Source organism: Loxodonta africana, chromosome 7, assembly GCF_030014295.1.
Source record: "Loxodonta africana isolate mLoxAfr1 chromosome 7, mLoxAfr1.hap2, whole genome shotgun sequence".
NCBI lineage: Eukaryota > Metazoa > Chordata > Mammalia > Proboscidea > Elephantidae > Loxodonta > Loxodonta africana.
In genome coordinates, this window is record NC_087348.1 from 28,719,821 (window position 1) to 28,734,305 (window position 14,485).

The following is a 14,485-nucleotide window of genomic DNA, read 5'->3' on the forward strand; positions in this document are numbered from 1 at the left end:
CATTTATAATCAGAACATGGGATATATGAAGTATGAGTCTAGGAAATTTGGAAGTCATCAAAAATGAAAAAGAACACACATAAATATCGATACCTTAGGAATTAGTGAATTGAAATGATGAGTATTGGCTTTTTTGAATCAGACAATCTTAGGGTCTACTATGCTGGGAAAGACAACTTGAAGAGGAAGGGCATTGCATTCATCATTAAAAAGAACATTTCAAGATCTATCCTGAAGTATAAAGCTGTCAGTGATAGGATATTATCCATACTTGCAGTTAATACAACTGTTATACAAGTTTATTCACCGATCACTAATGTCAAAGATGAGAAAATTGAAGATTTTGCCAAATTCTACAGTCTGAAATTGATCAAACAATCAAGATGCATTGATAATTACAGTTGATTGGAATGCACAAGTCGGAAACAAAGAAGAAGGTTCTATTGTTGGAAAATATAGCCTTGATGATAGAAATAATGCCAGAAATCTCGTGATAGAATTTTGCAAAAACAACTTCTTTATTGCAAATACCTTTTATGAACAACATAAGTGGCACTTATACATGTCGATCTTGCAGATGGAATACACAGGAATCAAATCGACTACATCTGGAAAGAGACAATGGAGAAACTCAACATCATCAGTCAGAACAAGGACAGAGGCTAACTGTGGAACAATCAATTGTTCACACGCAAGTTCAAGTTGAATTTGAAGAAAATTAAAGCAAGTCCACGAGAGCCAAAATATTTCCTTGAATACATCCCACCTGAATTTGGAACCCATCTCAAGAATAGATTTGACCCGTTGAACACTAATGACTGAAGGCCAGAGGAGTTGTAAGGTGACAACAAAGACATACAAGAAGAAAGAAAAAGGTCATTAAAAAATCAGGAAAGAAAGAAAAGACCAAATGGATGTCAAAAAAAGACCTGAAACTTGCACTTTTTTTTTTAAAGCAAATGGAAAAAATAATGACGTAAAAGAGCCAAACAGAAGATTCCAAAGGGCAACTCAAAAAAACAAAATAAAATATTATAAGGGAATGTGCAAAGACCTAGAGTTAGAAAAACACAAGGGAAGAACACGCTTAGCATTTGTCAAGCTGAAAAAAAAAACTGAAGAAAAAATTCAAGCCTCATGTTGCAATTTTGAAGGATTCTATAGACTAAATATTGAATGACCCAGGAAGCATCAAAAGAAGATGGAGGGAACACAGAGTAGCTGTACCAAAAAGAATTGATTGATGTTCAAACATTGCAGGAGGCAGCATATGATCAAGATCCCATGGTACTGAAGGAAGAATTCTAAGGTGCACTGAAGGGAGTGGGGAAAAACAAGGCTTCAGGAATTGACGGAATACCAATTGATATGTTTCAACAAAGAGATAAAATGCTGGAGAAGCTCACTTGACTATGTTAAGAAATTTAGAATACAGCTTCCTAGACAACTGACAGGAAGAGATGCATATTTCTGTCTATTCCAAAGAAAACTGATCCAGTAGAATGTGGAAATAATTGAGTAATATCATTAATGTAACACGCAAGTAAAATTTTGCTGAAGATCATTCAAAAGTGGCTGCAGCAATACCTCAACAGGGAACTGCAAGAAACTCAAGCCGGTTCCAGAAGATGACATGAAACTAGGAATATCATGCTGTTGTCAGGTGGATATTGACTGAAAACAGAGAATACAATAAAGATGTTTACCTGTGTTTTATTGACAGTGCAAAAGCATGCAACTGTGTGGATCAAAACAAATTATGGATAGCATTTAGAAGATTGGGAATTCCAGAACACTTAATTGTATTCATGTGAAATCTGTACATAGACCAAGAGGCAGTTCTTCTAAGAAAACAAGGTGATACTGCATGGTTTAGAGTCAGGAAAGGTGTGTGTCAGGGTTGTATTCTTTCACCATACCTATTCAATCTTTATGCTGAGCAAATAATCAGAGAAAATGGACTATATGAAGAAAATCATGGTTTCAGGATTGGTGAATACTCATTACCAACCTGAGATATGCAGATGATATTACTTTGCTTGCTAAAAGTGAAGATAATTTGAAGGGCCTACTGATGAAGATTAAAGACTATAACCTTCAGTATGGATTACATGTCAACATAAATAAAACAAAAATCCTCACAACTGGACCAATAAGCAACATCATGATAAAAGGAAAAAAAAAAAAAAAGGTTACAGTTGTCAAGGATTTCGTTAGACTTGGATCCATAATCAACACTCACAAACCTGCAGTCGAGAAACCAAACAGCATATTACATTGGGCAAATTTGCTACAAAAGACCTCTGTAAAGTGTTAAAAAGCAAAGATTCCATTTTGAGGAGTAAGGTGCACCTGACCCAAGACATGGTGTTTTCAACATGCACATATGCCTGCAAAAGCTGGACAATGAATAAGGAAGACTGAAGAATGGATGCCTTTGAATTATGGTGTTTGGGAAGAATGTAATATACAATGGACTGCCAGAAGAAGGAAGAAGACTGTCTTGGAAGAAGTACAGTTAGAGTGCTTCATGGAAGAGAGGATGGCAAAACTTCCTCTCACATATATTGGACATATTATCAGGAGGGAAGACTGTCTGCAGAAGGACATCACATTTTGTTAAGTAGAAGGTCAGTGAAAGAGGAAGGACCTCGATGAGCTGGACTGATAGAATAGCTGCAACAATTGGCTCAGTCATAGCAACGATTGTGAGGATGGCAACGATCCAGGCAGTGTTTCCTTCTGTTGGACATAGCGTGTCTATGAGTTGGAACTGACTTGATGGCATCTAAAAAAAACAGCTCAGAATAAATCTTATGTTCAAATTTCAGTGCATTTTGATTATTTTTAAAAGTAGTCAAAAGTTTAACAATTTGTGCCACCCAGGAACTCCATGGCAGCAGCAGTCAAGAAATCAATGAGGTATTGAGATGGGCAGATCAGTCACGGAAGATCTTTTTAAAGTAGTAAAAAGCCAAAATATCATTTTGGTAACTAAGGTGTGCCTGAACCTATCCATGGTCTTTTCAATTGCCTCACGTGCATGAGAAAGCTGGATAATGAAAAAGAAAGAAAGAAGAAATGTTGATGTGTTTGAGTTGTGGTTTTGGTGAGGCCTATTGAACATCCAGTGGACTTCAAACAGAACAGGCTAGGAAGAAATGCAAGTAGAATGCTTCTCAGAAGTGAGGGTGAGGAACCTTTGTCTTGCTTACTCTGGACACGTTATCAGGAAAGACCAATTGTTAGAAAAGTGCATCAAGTTTGGTAGAGTGTCAGTGAAAACTAAGGGAACACTCAATGAGATGAATTGACATGATAGCCACAACATTGGGCTCAAACATACTAATCAATATGAAGATCATTTCATTCTGTTATACATGAGGTTGCCAAGAGTAGGAGTTGACCAGATGTCAACTAATAAAACTATATATATCAAAAAAAACTGTATATATACATATATATGTGTGTGTACATATATATGAATCATTATATAACTGTGTGTATTATAAAATATGTTAAAATAAAAAAATAGATGCTTAAGAAAAAATCTCTGAAAATACAAAATAAGCATAAAAAATGTTACAATATTTGGGGTAGCATGTTTTCCTCTATGCTGTTGTTCTCTTTCAGTGACCACAAGTCGATTCAGACTCATAGCAACACTATGTACAAGAGAACGACATCCGTCCTGTGCCATCCTCATGGTCTTTGTTATGCTTGAGCCTATTGTTGCAGCCTCTGTGTCAATCCGTCTATTTGAGGGCCTTCCTCTTTTTCACTGTCCCTCCACTTTACAAAGCATGATGTCCTCCACCAGGGACTGATCAATCCTGATAACATCTCCAAATATGTGAGACAAAGTCTCTCCGTTTTTGCTTCTAAGGGGCATTCTGGCTATATGTCATGCAAGACAGATTTGTGCACTCTTTCGGAAGTCCATGATACATTCAATACTGTTCATCAACACCATGTTTGTTGTTGTTGTTGTCGTTAGGTGCTGTCGAGTCGGTTCTGACTCATAGCGACCCTATTCACAACAGAATGAAACACTGCCCAGTCCTGCGCTATCCTTACAATCGTTGTTATGCTTCGGCTCATTGTTGCAGCCACTGTGTCAATCCACCTCGTTGAGGATCTTCCTCTTTTCCGTTGACCCTGTACTCTGCCAAGCATGATGTCCTTCTCCAGGGACTGATCCCTCTGACAACATGTCCAAAGTATGTAAGATGCAGTCTTGCCATCCTTGCTTCTAAGGAGAATTCTGGTTGCACTTCTTCCAAGACAGATTTGTTCATTCTTTTGGCAGTCCATGGTATATTCAATATTCTTTGCCAACGCCACAGTTCAAAGGAGTCGACTCTTCCTCGGTCTTCCTTATTCATTGTCCAGCTTTCACATGCATATGATGTGATTGAAAATACCATAGCTTGGGTCAGGCGCACCTTAGTCTTCAGGGTGACACCTTTGCTCTTCAACACTTTGAAGGGGTCCTTTGCAGCAGATTTGCCCAATGCAATGCATCTTTTGATTTCTTGACTGCTGCTTCCATGGCTGTTGATTGTGGATCCAAGTAAAATGAAATCCTTGACAACTTCAATCTTTTCTCCATTTATCATGATATTGCTCACTGGACCAGTTGTGAGGATTTTTATTTTCTTTATGTTGAGGTATAATCCGCACTGAAGGCTGTGGTCTTTCATGTTCATAGTTTTTTTTTTTTTTTTTATAATCCGCACTGAAGGCTGTGGTCTTTCATGTTCATTAGTAAGTGCTTCAAGTCCTCTTCACTTTCACCAAGCAAGGTTGTGTCATCTGCATAACGCAGGTTGTTAATGAGTCTTCCTCCAATCTTGATGCCCCGTTCTTCTTCATATAGTCCAGCTTCTCGGATTATTTGTTCAGCATGCAGATTAAATAGGTATGGTGAAAGAATACAACCCTGACGCACATCTTTCCTGACTTTAAAACAATCAGCATCCCCTTGTTCTGTCTGAGCAACTGCCTCTTGATCTATGAAAAGGTTCCTCATGAGCACAATTAAGTGTTCTGGAATTCCCATTTTTTGCAGTGTTATCAATAGTTTGTTATGATCCACGCAGTCAAATGCCTTTGCATAATCAATAAAACCCAGGTAAACATCCTTCTGGTATTCTCTGCTTTCAGCCAGGATCCATCTGACCTCAGCAATGATATCCCTGGTTCCACGTCCTCTTCTCAAACAGGCCTGAATTTCTGGCAGTTCCCTGTTGATATACTGCTGCAGCCGTTTTTGAATGATCTTCAGCAAAATTTTGCTTGCGTGTGATATTAATGATATCGTTCTATAATTTCCACATTTGGTTGGATCACCTTTCTTGGGAATAGGCATAAATGTGGATCTCTTACAGTCAGTTGGCCAGGAAGCTGTCTTCCATATTTCTTGGCATAGGCAAGTGAACACCTCCAGTGCTGCATCTGTTTGTTGAAACATCTCAATTGATATTCCATCAATTCCTGGAGCCTTGTTTTTCGGCAATGCCTCTGGAGCAGCTTAGACTTCTTCCTTCAGTACCATTGGTTCCTGATCATATGCCACCTCTTGAAATGGTTGAATATTGACTAATTCTTTTTGGTATAATGACTCTGTATATTCTGTCCATCTTCTTTTGATGCTTCCTGCATCATTTAATATTTTTCCCGTGGAATCCTTCACTATTGCAACTCAAGGCTTGAATTTTTTCTTCGGTTCTTTCAGCTTGAGAAATGCTGAGTGTGTTCTTCCCTTTTGGTTTTCCATCTCCAGCTGTTTGCACGTGTCATTATAATACTTTATTTTGTCTTCTCGAGAGGCCCTTTGAAATCTTCTGTTCAGTTCTTTTACTTCATCAATTCTTCCTTTTGCTTTAGCTGCTCGACGCTCAAGAGCAAGTTTCAGAGTCTCCTCTGACATCCATCTTGGTCTTTTCTTTCTTTCCTGTCTTTTCAGTGACCTCTTGCTTTCTTCATGGATGATGTCCTTGATGTCATTCCACAACTCATCTAGTCTGTGGTCACTAGTGTTCAATGCATCAAATCTATTTTTGAGATGGTCTCTAAATTCAGGTGGAATGTACTCAAGGTCATATTTTGGCTTTCACGGACTTGCTCTGATTTTCTTCAGTTTCAGCTTGAACCTGCACATGAGCAATTGATGGTCTGTTCCACAGTTGGCCCCTGGCCGTGTTTTGACTGATGATATTGAGCTTTTCCATCGCCTCTTTCCACAGATGTAGTCAATTTGATTTCTGTGTTCTTCATCTGGGGAGGTCCATGTGTATAACTAAAAAATCCGTTTATGTTGGTGAAAGAAGGTATTTGCAATGAAGAAGTGGTTGATCTTGCAAAATTCTATCATTCGATCTCCAGAATTGTTTCTATCACCAAGACCATATTTTCCAACGACTGATCCTTCTTCTTTGTTTCCAACTTTTGCCTTCCAATTGCCAGTAATTATCAATGCATCTTGATTGCATGTTTGATCAATTTCAGACTGCAGCAGCTGATAAAAATCTTCTATTTCTTCATCTTTGGCCCTAGTGGTTGGTGCATAAATTTGAATAATAGTCATATTAACTGGTCTTCCTTGTAGTCGTATGCATATTATCCTATCACTGACAACGTTGTACTTCAGGATAGATCTTGAAATGCTTTTTTTGACAATGAATGCAACACCATTCCTCTTCGAGTTGTCATTCCTAGCATAGTAGACTGTATGAATGCCCTATTCAAAATGGCCAATACTAGTCCCTTTCAGCTCACTAATGCCTAGGATATTGATGTTTATGTGTTCCATTTCATTTTTGATGATTTCCAATTTTCCTAGATTCATACTTTGTACATTCCAGGTTCTGATTATTAATGGATGTTTGGAGCTGTTTCTTCTCATTTTGAGTCTTGCCACATCAGCAAATGAAGGTCCTGAAAGCTTTTCTCCATCCATGTCGTTAAGATCGCTCTACTTTGAGGAGGCAGCTCTTCCCCAGTCATCTTTTGAGTGCCTTCTCACCTGGGAGGCTCATCTTCCAGCACTATATCAGACAATGTTCCACTGCTATTCATAAGGTTTTCACTGGCTAATGCTTTTCAGAAGTAGACTGCTGGGTCCTTCTTCCTACTCTGTGTTAGTCTGAAAGCTCAGCTGAAACCTGTCTTCCATGGGTGACTCCGCTGGTATCTGAATACCAGTGGTATAGCTTCCAGCATCACAGCGACACATAAGCCTCCACAGAATGACAAACTGACAAACACATGGGGGACACCATGTTTGAAAGATATCAATTCTTTGGGCTTTCTTATTCATCGTCCAGCTTTCTCATGAAAACACCATGGCTTGGGTTAGGTGCACCTTAGTTCTTAAAGTGACATCTTTGTTTTTTAACACTTTAAAGAGGCCTTTTGAAGCAGATTTCCCAATGCAGTGCACCTTTTTATTTTTTGACTGCTGCTTTCATGGGTGTTGATTGTGGATCCAAGTGAAATAAAATCCTTGGCAACTTCAATCTGTTCTCTGTTTGTCATGATGTTGCTTATTGGTTCAGTTGTGAGGATTTTTGTTTTCTTTGTTGACATGTAAACCTTATTGAAGACTGTAGCCTTTGATCTTCATCAGCATGTGCTTCAAGTCCTCTTCACAGTCAGCAAGCAAGGTTGTGACATCTGCATAATGCAAGTTGTTAATGAGTCTTCCTCCAAATCTGATGCCCTGTTCTTCTTCATATAGTCCAGCTTCTGGCATTATTTACTCAGCATACAGATTGAATAAGTATGGTGAAAGGATCCAACCGTTACACACATCTGTCCTGACTTTAAACCATGCAGTATCCCCTAGTTCTGTTCCAATGACTGCCTCTTGATCTATGCACAGGTTCATCTTCAGCACAATTAAGTGTTTTGGAATTCCCATTCTACCCAATGTTATCCATAATTTGTTATGATTCACACAGTTGAATGCCTTTGCATAGTTATTAAAACACAGGTAAACACCTTTCTGGTATTTTCTGCTTTCAGCCAGGATCCATCTGACATCAGCAATGATATTCCCCATTCCATGTCTTCTTCTGAATCCGACTGAATTTCTGGCATTTTCCTGTCAAGGTACTGTTGCAACCACTTTTGAATGATCTTCAGCAAAATTTTACTTGTTTGTGATATTAATGATATTGTTCAATAATTTCCCCTTTCAGTTGGATTACGTTTCTTTAGGATAGGGATAAATATGGATCTCTTCCAATCAGTTGTTCAGGCAGCTGTCTTCCAAATGTCTTTTTTATGGATGAGTAAGCATTTCCACCACTGCATCTATTGGTCAAAATATCTCAATTCATATTCTGTCAGTTTCTGGAGTCTTCTTTTTAGGCAATGTCTTCAGTGAAGCTTGGACTTCTTCTTTCAGTACCATCTATTCTTAATCACACACCACCTCCTGAAATGGCTGAACATCTACCAATTCTTTTTGGTACAGTGATTCTGTATTCCTTCCATCTTCTTTTGATGCATCCTCCATCATTTAACATTTTCTCCACAGAATCCTTCAATATTGCAACTCGATGCTTGAATTTTTCTTCAGTTCTTTCAGCTTGAGTAATGCCAAGCATATTCATCCCTTTTGGTTTTCTAACTCCAAGTCTCTGCACATGTCATTAAAATACTTTGTTTTCTTGAGCTGCCCTTTGAAATCTTCTGTTTAGGTTTAGCTCTTTTACGTCATCATTTCTTCCATTCTTTTAGGTACTTGACACTCAAGAGCAAGTTGCAGGGTCCCTTCTGACATCCATTTTGATCGTTTCTTTCTTTCCTGTCTTTTTAATGACCTCTTGCTTTCTTCATGTATGATATCCTTGATGTCATAACACAGCTCATCTGGTTTTCAGTCATCAGTTTGGGTCAAATCTATTCTTGAGATGGCCTCTAAATTCAGGTGGGGAAACTCAAGGTTGTAAGTTGGCTGTTGTGGACTTTTAATTTTCCTCAGCTTCAAGTTGTACTTCTGTATGAGCAATTGATGTTCCGTTCTGCAGTCGGCCTGTGTCCTTGATCTGACTGAAGATATTGAGCTTTTCTATAACCTTGTTCCACAGATGCAGTTGATTAAATTCCTGTATATTCCATCTGGTGAGGTCCATGTTATAGCCACCATTTGTCTTAGTCATCTAGTGCTGCTGTAACAGAAATACCACAAGTGAATGGCTTTAACAAACAGAATTTTATTCTCTCATAGTCTAGTAGGCTAGAAGTCCAAATTTGGGACACCAGCTCCAGGGAAATGCTTTCTCTGTAGCTCTTGAGGGGTCCTTGTTATCAATCTTTCTCTAGACTTGGAGTTTCTCCATGCAGGAATTCTGGATCCAAAGGACATACTGTGCTCCCAGCACTGATTTCATGATAGTATGAGGTCCCCATGTTTCTCTGCTGGCTTCTCTTTTTTTATATCTCAAAAGAGATTGGCTCAAGATACAATTCAATCTTGCAGATTGAGTCCTGCCTCATTAACATAACTGCCTTCTATCCCACCTCATCAACATCATAGAGGTAGGATTTACAACACACAGGAAAATGACATCAGGTGACAAAAAGAAATCAGGGCCTAGTCAAATTGATACATACTTTTTTTTGACACTGCTTATGTTGTTGAAAAAGCCATTTGCAATGAAGAAGTCCTTGGTCTTGCAAAAATCTATAATGCTATCCCTACCACCTTTTTTTATCACCAAGACCATATTTTCCAACTATTGATACTTCTTTTTGTTTCCAATTTTCCCATTCCTGATTGCATGTTCGATCAATTTCAGAGTGCAGACATTGAAAATAATTTTCAGTTTCTTCATCTTTGGCTTTATGGGTACATAAATTTGAGTAATAGCTGTATTAACTGGCCTTCCTTGTAGGCACACGGATGTCACCCATTACCGACTGAGTTGTACTTCAGGTTAGATCTTGCAATGTTCTGTTTGAAGAAGAATGCAATGCTATTCATCTTCAATTTCTCATTGAAGACAATTTGAAATAGTAGACCATATAATTTTCTGATTCAAAATGGCCAATAACAGTCCATTTCAGCTCACTAATGGCTAAGATATGGATGTTTATGCAACTTCTAAACTGTCTAAAATATGTATTCATTATTTTTTGATAGGCATTTACATTAAAACAAAATTTGAATTAAAAATTATATTTGAAATTATCACTGCAGGTGTAGAGAGAATCCATGGAAGAAATTAATTTCTAAAAAAAAGAGTAGGCTATTGGCATATAAGCAAAGTATACCTGGCCAAGGAGAGGGCATCTGAAATGACAGAAAGTGTTGAATCCATGTGACCACCCTCAGAAACTCCAAAGGAGGTAAGAGGAAGAGACAATTTGCTGCCACTTAATCCAAGGCTCGGAAGACATCTAGGAGAAAAAGACAATTAACCCTGTCAATCCTAAACAAAATTTGAGTAGGCTGAAGGGACAGGCTGCCTAAACAACAATTCCTTTTGTAGTAGTCTTGGTTTCCCTAGAATCAGAGCCTGAAGCAATGCTTACGTAATTTTTTTTTTTTTTTTTTTTTACAAGTGGTTTATTTGGGAAGTAATTCCAGGTGGCAGGAATGTGTGATAGGAGGAATAAAGCAAGGAAAGAAAGAGCCAATATGAAGAAGAGTCATATTGTTGGCCATGCTCTTGGTGACTGACGTCTTTTCTGAGAGACCTTCCAGGAGCCTTATGAAATTCATCTCAGAATATCTGCCTGGGAACAGAGAGGAGATGCCTTTATTTATCAGATCCCGTTATCCTCACAGGTCAAGTGTGGCTCAGCAGGCTCTTACTTCCCCACATCTGGGTTGTACTTCCACAGGTGTCTTGTGGGTGCCTGCAGCATCCTACGCTGCTCTCAGACAAACCAAGGACATCAACAGGAGCTTCCTGAGCCAGAGTGAGCAAGCAGAAGAGCTATAATTTGCACTGGCATAGAACTGGTTGCCACTGCAAAGACTGGAGTAAGATGTGGGGCCATTTGGACTTGAAATAACACACAGGAAGTATTCCACCCATTTTCAAACACCTTATTGTGAGCCAAACAGAAATTTAAAACCTGGGTCCAATTTCCCTGCTCTAAGACTTCTATAGTATTTTTCATTTTGTTTCTGCTCAGACCTCGCTCCCAACTGGTTCCTCAGAATTAGTTACAACTTAAAGCATTTGTTTATGGTCTATCAACACTAAAAGAATATGGACAATTGGATTGTGATCAAAATCCACAAAGTATAAATAATTATTTTACTTGACATAACTATGGTTTTAGAGCTTGTAGGGCATGAAACCATTTTCAGCAGCACATTTGGCCAACATTTCTTTAGGGAGAGCTCTCATCTCATGGAAAAAAAAAAAAAAAAAAGAGAGTGAGGAATAGAAAAACTATGTCTCAGTTATTCACTTTAAATTGCACTTGGAAGTTAAACAGCAAACTTACGTGTAATTTCTACCCGAGACCAAAATGGATACAACTTTTCAACAGGAAAAAAAAAATTTTTTTCCATGTAAATACCTACGATGACTTTATTTCCTATTAGTTTCAGAAATCTAGAGAGAACATTCCTCTCTTCAGGGAATACAGTGAAGGACTAAACCCAGGACCAACAGGAGTTGATTGGATGGAGAAAATTATCAATCTTTACCATGGAAGGTAAGCATTTATTCTGACTGCATCCTAAGCTCTGAGTGCTGCCTTTGACTCAGAGCTAAATGAATTTATCTATGAACTAATCCCCTGGTAAGTGAAAATCCATCCAACCTAAAGGAAGTAATTTTGCATCCAGACAAAAGAAATTAAGTTTGACATGCATATATTTGTATATCTAGATTATATAAATTATATTTTTCCTTATAAATAAGCTGATATTAATCCTTTTGGAATGTGCATTTTTTTCTTTTGAGCTTCCTCAAACATTAAAAAAAATAAAGCAAATTTTTTTTTTTTTTGATATAACATTGGGAAATTCACTAAGGAACTAATTAATGATAGCATTCGTAACCTTATATGGGGTTAATCTGAGGAAAAATAGAAGGAGTTGACAGACGAGTGAAGTGATTGACTTCCATTTTAGGTAAAGGAGAAAAGATAACTACAAAGAAAAAGAGGCACAAGTCAAAAAAATTGAGGGATGCACTGAAGTGGCGATTCATTGCTCACTTTCTCCTTCGTTACTCTTTATGTGCGAAACATACAGCAGGTAATTAAAAGCATGAAGTGTTGTTGGTTTGGGCACCTTAACATCAGAGGATCCTGGACACTAACGTGGAATACATTTAATGAGCGGGTGAGAAAACAGGTGAATGGTACGAGAAAAAGAAGGGCTTACTTCCATGGAGAGCTGGTACTAGCAACAGCAGAAAACTTGGAAGCTGTGGGGAAAAATTCATATCTGCTTTGATGTTTTGGACAAGAAAAGATGAGTTACAGGAAGAACTAACCTAACAGTTCCAAGAATAATTCCAAGAATAGAAGAGCTATCAGAGCCACTTAGGCTTCAAATGCTATCAGATTTTATTTACTCTCCATAACGCTGTTAATATATGCCAACCTTTTAACGTAGGGCCAGAGTTTGCATGCCTTAAATGAGGTACTTACCTTGGATGTAAACAACTCAATAATCCAGATAAATAATGTTTTAATGAAATATTTTTATAAAATAATGCAAAAATACACAATCAATGGAATATCAAAATTTTAAATAAAGACTGGATTTGAACTTACACTAGCGCACATCATACTGGCTCTCTTCCAGCCTAACAAGACGACAAGCTATAAGAGAACGAGAAATGCATTCTACCTGTGCTCACTTTTGCATCCCATACATTGGGTGACTGTAAATCTTAATTTATAACTTGAGCTATTGTAGCTGTTACTATCGTTCTTTTTAACTCTCAAAAATGACATGATTATAATAGTAAATTATATGATAAGTCCACTAATACATAGTTTAGAATGAATGACTTTAAATATAGTATAGGATAGCTGATGGAATAACTTGATTTATTTCTACAACACTCATTCTGATTCAAGCCATGCCAAATCAATACTTCTGATGGTAACTTGTCGTTTTTTTTCCAGTTACATCTTCTAAGAATTGACTGCATTAGGCTATGGAAAATATCAATAATGTCACTGAATTTATTCTGTTGGGACTTTCTCAGAACAAGAAAATTAAAAGTTTGTGCTTTCTATTATTCTTATTTTGTTACATAGCTGTTTGGATGGGAAACTTGCTCATAATCTTTTCCATCACTTGCAGTCAGCTAATAGGTCAACCCATGTACTTCTTTCTTAATTACCTTGCTCTCTCAGACTTGTGTTATACCTCAACGGTGACGCCCAAGCTGGTCATGGGCTTACTGGAAGAAAGGAACACGATCTCTTATATTAGCTGCATGGCACAGCTTTTTGCTATGCATTTCTTTGGGGGACTGAGGTCTTAATCCTCACAGTGATGGCCTATGACCGCTACGTGGCTATCTGCAAGCCCCTGCACTACACTGTCATCATGAGCAGGAGGAGGTGTTACATATTGGTCTTTGCTTGCTGTACTGGGGCATTTCTGCATTCCTTTATGCAATGTCTCCTCACTATCAGTCTACCTTTCTGTGGCCCCAATGAGATAGATCACTACTTCTGCGATGTCTATCCTTTGCTGAAACTGGCCTGCACTGACACATACAGCGTCGGGATCCTGGTTGTTGCCAATTCAGGCATGATGGGTTTGGTGAATTTTGTTGTCTTGATGCTGTCCTATTTCTTCATTTTGTACACCATCAGGGTTTACCCAGCTGAAAGCCACAGCAAAGCTCTTTCCACGTGCAGTTCTCACATAACAGTTGTGGTTCTATTCTTTGTGCCTGTCCCGTTTATTTACATTAGACCAGCCTCCACTTTTCCAGGAGATAAATTGTTTGCTCTTTTCTACACCATCATTGCCCCCATGTTCAACCCTCTGATCTACACTCTGAGAAACATGGAGATGAAGAATGCATTGAGGAAAGTTTGGTGTCAGAATCTATTTTTGATTGGAAGGCAATTGGCCTGAAGGCTACATATACTCCCCATTACACACTTTCCAAGTGAGTTAAATGTTAGGCTGGTAAACAATAATAGGTCGGTGGTTTGTACCCATAAGCCACTCCATGGGAAGAAGATGTGGCAGTCTGATTCCATAAAGATTACAGGCTTGGAAAGCTGATGGGGCAGTTCTACTCTGCCCTATAGGGTCAGTATGTGTCAGAATTAACTCAAAGTCACCAGTTTTGTTGATGGTTATATGGCCTCTTATTCTGTCTGCATTTCCCTTCAAAAAAGGAATATCAGAAATTTAGAACATTTTTTTTTTCACTCAACACATTTTTTTCCATATTCACTGCAAAAAGGCTAAAAAAATAAAAATGTGGGGTCTAAACAATAAAATATTGTAAGAAATAATAACTATATAGAA

The 14,485-nt window shown here is 38.1% G+C and overlaps 1 pseudogene; it reads left to right on the top strand.

The window, feature by feature from the left end:
* Window positions 1-13,145: 13,145 nt before the first annotated feature.
* Window positions 13,146-14,083, top strand: LOC100663110 (olfactory receptor 4P4-like; annotated as a pseudogene).
* Window positions 14,084-14,485: the final 402 nt, after the last annotated feature.